Here is an 11,640-nt window from a genome sequence, read left to right as displayed (position 1 = left end):
ACTTCATTAACATGTCAAACTTTGTAAAAGCATGGTTTGCCCTTGCATACAGGCTTGTCCCCTTGCAACCCTCTCCCGCTGAGCATCTCTAATCTCATGGGCTCATAGGGGCTGGTGCCATGTAAAAAGCATACATGCTGGTGCAGTGTAAAAGCACCCAGTTCACTCTGTGAAGTGGTTGGCGTTAGGAAGGGCGTATCCAGCTGTAAGATACCATGCCAAAACAGACAGCCGGAACAGCCCTTCAGCTCCTGTCAAACCGTCCAACCCATGCCAGCATGGAAAGTGGATGTTAAAGAATGATGATGATGATGATGATGATGATAAAACATGATAGAGATAGAAAATGGAATACACGGGGAACTTTATTACTCACAGCGATTCTTTCAATACATCCTACATCAACGTACACTGAAGATTTCTTGAGGTAGATCCAGAGGAAATTATCTAAATACCGTGGATGACACCAGGTAGCCATAGGCAGTGAATGTGCTTTGTCAGTGTACTGCTAGGAACATACCCAACACTTAAATATTAACTTATATATATCATCATCATCATCATTGTTTTTTACTGTCTGCTTTCCAAGCTGGCATGGGTTGGATGGTTTGACATGGAGCTGGCTAATATATATATATATATAAATATATACATGTATGTGTATATATATATATATACTCTGTCGGTTACGATGATGAGGGTTCCAATTCATCCGATCAATGGAACAGCCTGCTCATGAAATTAAGGTGCAAGTGGCTGAGTACTCCACAGACACATGTACCCTTAATGAGCTTGGTCAGGGAATGAATTAAACTCGTATTGTGAGGTATCACTGTATACACACACACACACACATATACAATGGGCTTCTTTCAGTTTCCATCTACCAAATCCACTCACAAAGCTTTGGTCAGCCTGAGGCTATAGTAGAAGACACTTGCCCAAGTTCAGCCCCACTGTGTGACACCTTGGGCGAGTATCTTCAACTATAGCCTCAGGTCAACCAAAGCCTTGTGAGTGGATTTGGTAGACGGAAACTGAAAGAAACCCGTCGTATATATGTGTGCGCGCGCGTATCTTTGTATGTTCCCTGCTTACTACTTGACAACCGATGTTGGAGTGTTTAGGTTCCTCCAACTTAACGGTTCGGCCTAAGAAACTGATAGAATATGTAATGGTGGTCGATTCGTTCAAGTAAAACCTTTCAAGAGGTGCCCCAGTATGGCCGCACTCCAATGACCTAAACAAGTAAAACATCAAAATTGCAAATAAATATTATAAAATATATTAGCAATAATTGTAACGATAGAGCATATGGAGGCTGGTACATCCTCAAAATTTATTTCGTTTTATAAATTAAAAAAAAAAAAATGTTTGAAGATGCATCAGTCTCCATTATTTTTTGAAATTGTTTTGGATTTACATTCCCCCCGCCCCCCAAATATTCACAATCCAGAGAAGCGAACCCGGATTTACCCATCAGAAGAATTACAGTGGAATTGTTCACCCTCAGCGATCCTTGGTGCTTCTTATTACCTGATGTGGTTAGCCAGAACCTGGACTGTATCTGAAAGCTCTTACGGTAACCGCCAGGATAATTCATCCCTATATACTCGTGTGTGCGTGCGCGTGCGCGCGATTGAATAATGACAGCATTAGTCTTGTACGATAATTCAGCTTGTTTTTTGAAAATTTAAAATGTTGCTCCAAATGTTTTACGGACGGAAATGTAATTACAACTACCAACAGAATATTTTCATTCACGTCAAACGCAAAGGAAACATATTTATGGACACTTGCATTTATATACCCGGTAACCCATTTGCAGTTTTATAAAAAAGTGTGGAGTGAGAGGAAATTAAGCAACCTTTTATTTCAGTCGGTAGTTGACGGGAATTCGTCACGACCAAATATTGAAACTGCTTCTCTGGCGCTTGCAAAGAAACTACAGTTGCTTCTGAATAGAACTGGCTACAGACGAAGGTAAGAGAGAACTTTTGCATGGTCGTTCGATCTACCCCTAAATAGGAGCTAAATCTCCTTCAAATCACATCTTAACAGCCGGTAAAGTTGTCAAAAATTTACGTAAAGAAATGACATGCTACATGCAACCAGTTCACTAATAAACCATCGTTTTACGTAAGTGTTTATTTTGATTAATTAAACTTAGCTAATTAGCAGTTTATGGTATATTTTATAGACATGAAATAGCACATGTAAGATTGTTTGTAGACATTGGCGGGATTCTTTCATACGTGTAGTGAAACTAACACCTTGAGACACTAAAGAACACTTGATTAATAAGATTAATTAGTAATTTATAGTATGTCTTATAAACACGAAAACATCGTAGTCTAGAAATTTTGTAGGCATCTGGAGGGTTGCTTTACACGTGTTGTGTAAATAGTATTTTATGAACCTGTATTGCTAATACTAATTAGATCGACTTAATTATTATTTTGTAAACATTTTAATTTTTTTTATAAATACTGAAACTACATAAGAATTTTGGGGGGGCTTCCAGCATGTCGTCTCCGTTTTGTACCCGGAATCTACAACATCCGAAAGGTATTTGTAGAAAATTTTATTTAAAAAATGTCTTGCTTTCTGAAAGTTATGAGGAAACAAAGTTGGCGGGGGGAACATACATGTATAGTTATGCCGTTGTTGTTTACGCACAGATTGAACAAAACTGACATCTTTTTAGATAAAAGAAGATACATTAGTTTACATCAAGTGTTCCTCTAACTTTTTAAGCTATCGTCCCCTTTCGTTTATTAACACTTTTTCATCCCACCGTTTGCTAGATTCAATGCTCGTCCCTCTTTTAACGTACATCCACACAATATCAAGCCTTAGTATTTTAGTTCCGAGTGCTAGTTTGATGCGGTTAACTATTTACCACATCACCGCCCAACTGGATGTGTTTTATTTATTTATTCACATTTCGACAATGTTGTTGTTGATATTGTCGCTAACAAGGCAGTTCATTATAGATTGCATCAATTTTATGTGGCATACCTACACAACTGTGCCCCCACCAACCAACTTTGTTTCCGCATAACTTTCATAAAAATGGATATTTTTTAATGAAATTTTCTACAAATACTTTTCAGAGTGTGTAAATTACGATTATATCATTGAAAAATATCCATTTTTCTTTAAGTTATGACGAAACAAAGTCGGGCGGTGGACACACGTGTAGAAATGCCCATGTTTCTAAAATTCAAATTTCATGTGATGTGTGTCGGTATGTTTGTAAGGTGCAAACACCGATTTTTTTTTCACTTTAAATTGCAATATAATAAATATAATCGTAATCTATCTACGTCTAGCACCCACCTAAGTGGCGAATGAGGTATCACGATGAAACTAAATGAACATGGATATTTTATAAATTTTACTAAAACAAAAAATGGATTGTATAAGGTTTTTACATTGAAATGATAAAAGAATTAATAAAGTAAAAAGTTGTAAATTTACTTTATACATTTGCAAGTTAATGACTTTCCTCTCATTTGATTTTAATAGCCATTACTAGTTTTATCATGTATAATATGATAACTACCAAAGGTAAAATTTTCTCCCCCTAAAGCCTAACGCTCCCCTTCGGTGCGGAACCGCCCACATTGAGAACCTTTGAGCTAAATAATAGTATAAGGTGTTAAGTTTTTAGTATTGAAGTTGGATCCTTTAAAATATGTCGATTATATTTCTAATTAACGTGAGTTATTAGTTATACCCGAATGTTAATAGAGGACGGTTAACAGCAAATTCACGAAATCAGATGTTTTTTTAGTGAGTGGAAATTCTCTAAGGGTTACGAGCGGACAGCGGGAGAAATCTTCATAGGAAGAGCTCCCATCGAGCAAAATGTCTCGGCCCTTTAGTTCCGGATACTCTAAGAGAGCCGGACTCACTTGTGTCGCGACTCCTGCTGTTTCCGAAACGCCACCTTTAATAAGGATTGAACTCGGGGCCCTTTAGGTGACTTTATTTCCATGATCGGTGGTGTTTATAGCGGCCGACTCTTTGCTCTAGGAAAACAATTTCAGTAGTTGACCTGGAAAACTCCGAATAATAGTAAAGAAATACTTCCATTTTCGTGCGGGACAAAGAAAATATTTCTCCACGGAAAATGTGATGACGACTGTAGTCCGACTGCGCATGCGTAAAGTTACTTTTATTATTTACGATGACGAACAAAATATGGTGTTGTTAACTATTACAACATGAAAAAAACTACTTAAATGATTACAGACTCGATTACTTACTTCACAACACAATATATATTATTTAAATAATAAAAATAATCATCAAATGTTTAAATAATATAATTCGGCAGTTTGTCTATGTAATCAGCACGATGGCCGAGTGGTTAAGGCGTTGGACTTAAGTTCCAATGGACATCTGTCCGCGTGGGTTCGAACCCCACTCGTGCTAATAAATTTTTTTCTGACTCCTAAGTTTGGAATGAATTTACAGATTACGTGGATTTTTACTTGTAGAATGGGCAACTATTTTAGTATTTTTTTTTTAAAATTTATTATTTCATTTATCTTCCGTGGATAGCTTTTATCAGCATCTTAGATAAAGATATTTAAGAACGCGGGTGTTTTTCATATTTATCTTTTATGTTTCAATCATTGGGCTGCGGCCATGCTGGGACACCGCCTTGATGAGTTTTTAGTCGTATGAATCGACTCTAGTACTAATTTTTTAAAGCCAGGTAATTATTATATATATATATATACATATATATATATATATATATATATATATATATACATGTGTGTGTGTGTGTGTATATACACACACACACACATATATACACATACACACGCTCCCACCACCAGGTGGTGCTGTGTTATTCCTTTGACGTATCCTGAGTGAATAATGGCTGCAACTTATTTTCATTTACTTTAAGTTCGTATATAAAATATTCTGTTAAATAAACAGACATTCACTTAGATACGTACCTACGTATATAATACTACAAAGAATATATATGCATGTATACACGCATATATGTACATACTTACATCTACATGTGTATATAGATGCATGTGTGTGTGTCTATATATATATATATATATATATATATACTCACATATATGTATATATACACATATATATATGTACGAGTAAATATATATATAATATGAGAAAGATAGAAAAAGAGTGAGAGAGCGGGCTAAAAGCATTCAGACAAGTAACGAGCTTTACATTGTAGGAAATGTGTCCGGAGTCTATCGACATTGTCTTCCATCCTGTCAAATGTTAGAATTAATATCATCGATTATCCCATTTACACAGAATGAGGTCTCGTTGCTATATAAGATTTAATAATCGGTTAGACAATAAGGCAATTTCTCGTTATTATCCAACAAAATGTCTCGCTAGAAATATATCTGAAGTGATTCTATTCGTTCTGTGGCCATAACGTCCAAATTATAATTATTCTTATTAATAGCGTGCAGAGACGTTTTGAAAATATAAGAGAATTACTCTTATAAAAGGTCGTAGAAGCTGTATAAATTTGGTTTATCCATTTAGGATGTCATTATTAAACATTCGTCATCCCCCAAAATATTATTTTTATAAATAAATCGCCAGAAATCTGTTGTTAGAATGAAATTGTTATAGAAAGACGGATTTGACAGGTACTCGCGATAGCTCAGTTGGCAGAGCGGAGGACTGTAGCTGAATAATAGTAGTTATCCTTAGGTCGATGGTTCGAATCCGTCTCGCGAGAGGTACCGCTTATTTTTTTTAATTTAGATTTCTTTATTGATTTTTTTTTTCAAGTATAAAAATAGTTACAGCATTGAAAGATCGTAATGGTTCTTAACCCATATTTCTTTTATTTTTTCATAGCATTGTATCATATATAATGTTATTTTAGCCCTGTTATGTCGCTAAAGTTTTTTTATTTTCAATTCGCCCTTATTACTCTCTGCCAATATTATCGCTTTATCCCTGCCTGACATTGTTTTAAATGCAGTTAGACCTTGTAAGGTAAACACTTAAGGTTGGCCCCCGCCGACGAAGGATTTCTTTTCTCCTTCGCACATTTCACTAAACGTAAGTTTTTCTTCTGACGCTCCAAGTGAGAGGACCGATGCATATTTATGAAATTACATGGGGTTTCTTCGCATCATTCTATCTTCTAAATTGTGATAAATGAAAAGAAATTAGACGAGGAGTAATTATGAAACACAACAGCTGGAAACTGGTGATGCTGTTACCTCTGGCAGCACGCACATAAATGATATTCACATCTCGTAATCGATATCAAACACTTCGTTCCCATTCTAAATAGCTTGGGTCCCTTGTTTTATAGAATAAACAGTGGGATCAGAGAGAGGAAAACGGTGATGGTTAATGTCGGTATTTAGTGAATATAAACAGTTTAAAAGTGGAATAGATTCGTTTACTGCGAGATGAGGCGGAATGATTCATCTTGTCGGGAAGAATCCCTCTTGTTTTATAATTTCCTCAAATAGTTCGATACCTTACTGTTTCACTGCTCTATGTTCGAATTTCATTGTGGGTCGTGTAACTTATTCCCGTTCCATAAACTTATCGTAACCAAACTGCTGGGCGTGTCCGCCTTGAACATAAATTAACAAACCTATCCCTCCTGTGATGCGCCTGGACACTTTATCAATGATTTTTCTGGAGGTCAGGTGTTTCGGGTCTTTCAACATTTGGTCCCTGCCCCCCAGGTGACCCACTCTTTGCTTTTATGACATTATTTCAGTTTATAGTAATAAATTAAAGCGAAAAATTCTAGTCAGCAACCGGCATCGATTTATGAATGTTTTTTTGTTTTTTTTTTTAAATTGAATTTTTTATGGCACACCTACGCAATTGAGCTCCACCTCCGATTTTGTTTCCTCATAACTTTCTGAAAAATGGACAATTTTCAATGAAATTTTCTATAAACACCTTTCAGATGGCGTAGCTTACGAATATATCAGAATTTAATGTGGAAGCATAAGTTGTTGGGCGTGCACAAATACATTCAGACACAGATCACTATTTTTTTGCGGTTTCAAGTTTCACTTCATAAAATGATATACGCGATGCGTGTCAGTATGCATGTGTGTGCACGCCCAGCTTATTTTTATTTTACATTAACTCCCGATATAATCGGAATCTACACCATCTGAAAAATATCTATAGAAAATTTCACTAGTAAACTATCCATTTTCCTGAATGTTATGAGGAAACAAAGACGAGGGTGGGCACATGTGTATAGGTATGCCAAGTCATTAATAAATTAAATTCCTCGTCCATTTACCATTTGTTTATCTCGTATAAGATTGAGTGTCCGACAGGTTCCAAATGTCCAGTTTAAATAAAAGATATATTAAAAAAATATATAGGTGCGATTAAATTAATATAAGAATATAGATATGTGGGTGGGGAGAGAAATTAAAATGAACACAGCTTTATACTATTAGTTCCTACGTACGTTTCACCATTATGACTCCTTGGAAACTTGCGTTGGGTAGTCCAGGTGCATATGGGTGCTTAACCGGAATAGATCATTAAGAAACACTTTACGTTACGGAGAATTGGCGTCTATTTGTGTACACACAACATTGTATAGGAACTAATAGTATAAAGCTGTGTTCATTTTAATTTCTCTCCCCACCCATATATCTATATTCTTATATTAATTTAATCGCACCTATATCTTTTATTTAAACTGGACATTTGGAACCTGTCGGATACTCAATCTTATACGAGATAAACAAATGGTAAATGGACGAGGAATTTAATTTATTAATGACTTGGCATACCTATACACATGTGCCCACCCTTGTATATATACACATATATATACAAGACAGTTATGTTATAATTTAGATAGATAGATATAGATATGAAATAAGATAGATGGATAGATACAGATGTAACATCCTTTCTGTTATAGGCACAGTGCCTGAAACTTTTGCCGAAGGGGGTCTAGTCGATTACAGCGACCCCAGTGCTCAACTGGTACTTATTCCATCGACCCCAGAAATGAGGAAAGACAAAGTCGACCTCGGCAGCATAAAGTTATGAGAATTTAGAAACTCCTTCAAGAGAATCGAAGTAAATTATCTATATTTTTTTTATGTAACTCGAAAGAGATAAAGTGATAAATAATAACGTGTAGAAGTATTGGGGTTTAAAAAATCCCTTGGATGGAAAAAACCCCCGACAAACATCGGAGGTTTTTGCTGTACGTATGGGTAATATGATGCCCCTGTCTTTACTCCTGTCATATACGAGTGTGTACTACTTTTAACTTATAAATCTTCATGGAAATACATTATAAAGACGACGTCACTGATTTACTGAACACAATTTCATTTTTCCTCTGGCCCCTTTTAAAGGGTTCTCAATACTTTATATCTCCATAGAATCCACACACACCATCGTTTTTCCGGTCCCAAGAAGATGATGTTACACACAGCTTAAAACTCAATCCAGCTCATTTAAAGAGATCGTCTTGTAAGCTTTTACAAATTCCTTTTTTTACACCATTTCTGTCACTAATCGTTAATATTAAAGATACTTAACACAATTCCTGTTGTATTCGGATGTTATTTAATTACTTAATTTTAATGTTTTCTTCGCCTCCCCGTTAATTAACAAAATCCTGCCATATTACTATTATTATTATTATTTGTCTGTTGATGAGAATTTCAAATTTTCAAAGAAAATTTCACTGCATTAAATGATATAAGAATTTATTAGGCAGGCATCAATGATAAATGTATTAACGTAGGATTAAGTTAAATTATAATAACAATAAATTGAGGTGTTTCATAGTTTAATAATGTGAAACTGACAAAGATAAAACTGAAACAAAAAACAAAAAAAAATCCGTCCCAAAGTCGAAAGAAATATGTTGAAAATTATAAATGTGACCTAAAAAAAGAAATATATACGTATTATTCGAGCTATTTTAGTGTTAACTGGTAAAATTATTATTGAAAGAGGATGTTTGTGGCGAATATAGATCATATAAAACGTGAGGTGAGCAATATGGTACGAAACTAAAAAAGCTAGCTCATCAAAGCTAGCTACATTTTAAGCAGTATGTATTTAACTAATAATTTCACTGAGATTCGACCGAGAGCCCCTATAGCTCAGTGGTTTAGAGCACTGGTCTCGTAAACCAGGGGTCGTGAGTTCGAATCTCACTGGGGGCAGTGGATTGTATGACTGCGTTGTACGTTCCAATTTTTGTTTAAAATTTTCATGATGTATTTAAGAGCACCACAAGGAAATGATATCGTTATATAAAAATATGTCGTTCGAAATATTTCTCTGAGAAATAAATGATATTCCGTGGAGGAAGTGATACGTGGTTAATGGAGTTATTTGACTGACGCGTGTTTCCGTTGAATTTTATCGTTGATTTTTTTATTACTTTTGGAGAATTTAGACACTTAACGTGTTTGTGAATATTGTAAGGAATTTATTGTAGAACCTAAATGTACATATAACGACTATTTATCTATAAAGACAAAATAAAAAAAAAATTGTGTATAAAATTTATGCTCACACACGCACGCACATACTTTTTAGCATAAAGTACATACAAATTTTTCCGATTTGTTAAAATCACACATATATATATATATATTATACACACACGCACTTTTTCACAGAATATATTTACATATCCTTTTTAGTATATATATATATATATATATATATATATATATTTATTTATTTATTTATTTATTTATGTGTTTCAGCGAAGTGGCTGCGGTCATGCTGGTGCACCACTGTATATATATATATATATATATACACATATAAAGAGAGAGAGAGAGAGAGAAAACAAGCATGTCAAATAACATGGCAAATGCTTGATATATAATTTTACGTGGAATGCATGTGCGCGCGCGCGTGGGTTTGTGTATGGCTATACATATGTATATATATGTATATACATATGTATATATATTTACATTATACAGGTTTCCTGTTCTATCAGATTGGACTATAATACCCTGTGTTAGTACATATGTATATATATATATATATATATATTGTATACAAAATGGCTGATAGTTAGCAAGGTGAGACACACATAAGAAGGAAGGAAACAAAGGACCACTGATGAGTTCACAGAAGTGTGACGAAAGAATTCTGGCCGAAATAAGACTAAGATTAATGTAATATAAAGCTGAAGCAAATTAACACCAAATATACAGTGCGTGTGTTTTTATTGGCTAAACTGGCAATATGACCGTCCCCAAGTACAACAACATCTGTTTCAACACACGATTTCACATCAAAAATCTTGCAAAACAAATATATACATATATATATATACTCTTTTACTTGTTTCAGTCATTTGACTGCGGCCATGGTGGAGCAACGCCTTTAGTCGAGCAAATCGACCCCAGGACTTATTCTTTGGATGCCTAGTACTTATTCTATCGGTCTCTTTTGCCGAACCGCTAAGTTACGGGGACCGAAACACACCACCATCGGTTTTCAAGTGATGTTGGGGGGACAAACACAGACACACAAACATATACATATATATATACATATACATATATACGACAGGCTTCTTTCAGTTTCCGTCTACCAAATCCACTCACAAGGCTTTGGTTGGCCCGAGGCGATAGTAGAAGACTATTGCCCAAGGTGCCACGCAGTGGGAATGAACCCGGAACCATGTAGTTGGTAAGCAAGCTACTTACCACACAGCCACTCCTGCGCCTATATATGCAAATTACTTAAACCATAAATGTGTTCACTGATATGTGCATCTGTAAGTCTGATAGCGAGAGTAACGAGTGACTGCGGCAATGATAACTCAGGTGATAAAGAAAGAGACAGAAAAAGAAAAAAACTGTATGGTTTGTCAAAGGTGACAGCACTGCAAAGGAAACATGAGATATCACAAACACAGAAGAAAAAAATAAAGATATTGAAATGTTATCTTAGAAATATTGAATTAGTTTCTGATATTTTGGGTTTTAAAAGAATGATGGTATTAACGAACAAGATAGATATAAATCACATATTCTTTCCATTGGTGTGTCTATATCATCATCATTATTGTTTAACGTCTGCTTTCCATGCTGGCATGAGTGGGACAGCTTGATAAGAGCCGGCCAGGCAGAAGCTTGTGCCAGACTCCTATAACTGTTTTGGCAGGCTTTTTACAGCTGGATGCCTTTCCTGAAACACCATCTACTCAGCAGAGTGGACTTAGTGCTTTTTACATGGCACAAGCACAGGCAAGGTCAATTTTGGCAAATTTTTTTTTATAACCAGATGCCCTTCTGAACACCAATCACTTTACAGTGTGAACTGGGTGCTTTTAAGTGGCACCTGCACTGACAGGGTTACCAAGTACTTGCAAGACAAAACAAAAATATAATAGTGATTGGGTGCAAAATGCAGTTGACCTGCTGCTCCAGGAACTGATGAAGAATTTGGCATCCATTTATGTCTGTTTCCTGTTTGTTTATGCGTTTATTATGTCTTTTAGCTCATTATATATATATATATATATATATATGTATGTATAGGAGTGGCTGTGTGGTAAGTAGCTTACTAACCCACCACATGGTTCCGGGTTCAGTTCCACTGCATGGCACCTTAGGCAAG

General features: G+C 35.4%; 1 long non-coding RNA gene and 3 other non-coding genes across 4 annotated transcripts; all 4 read left to right on the top strand.

The window, feature by feature from the left end:
* The first annotated feature begins 1,847 nt into the window (after positions 1-1,847).
* On the top strand, positions 1,848-8,581 carry LOC149130915 (uncharacterized). Its single transcript, XR_016238526.1, has 2 exons — positions 1,848-1,983; positions 8,418-8,581. It is a non-coding gene; the product is annotated as an uncharacterized LOC149130915 (long non-coding RNA).
* Trnal-uaa (transfer RNA leucine (anticodon UAA)) lies at positions 4,361-4,443 on the top strand. Its single transcript has one exon. It is a non-coding gene; the product is annotated as a tRNA-Leu (tRNA).
* On the top strand, positions 5,667-5,755 carry Trnay-gua (transfer RNA tyrosine (anticodon GUA)). Its single transcript is given in 2 exon segments — positions 5,667-5,703; positions 5,720-5,755. It is a non-coding gene; the product is annotated as a tRNA-Tyr (tRNA).
* Positions 8,582-9,138: 557 nt separating the features above from the next.
* On the top strand, positions 9,139-9,212 carry Trnat-cgu (transfer RNA threonine (anticodon CGU)). Its single transcript has one exon. It is a non-coding gene; the product is annotated as a tRNA-Thr (tRNA).
* Positions 9,213-11,640: the final 2,428 nt, after the last annotated feature.

This window comes from Octopus bimaculoides, chromosome 26, assembly GCF_046866305.1.
Source record: "Octopus bimaculoides isolate indiv1 chromosome 26, ASM4686630v1, whole genome shotgun sequence".
NCBI lineage: Eukaryota > Metazoa > Mollusca > Cephalopoda > Octopoda > Octopodidae > Octopus > Octopus bimaculoides.
Note: the sequence above shows the minus strand (reverse complement) of the source record. Positions and strands in the feature narration are given on the sequence as shown.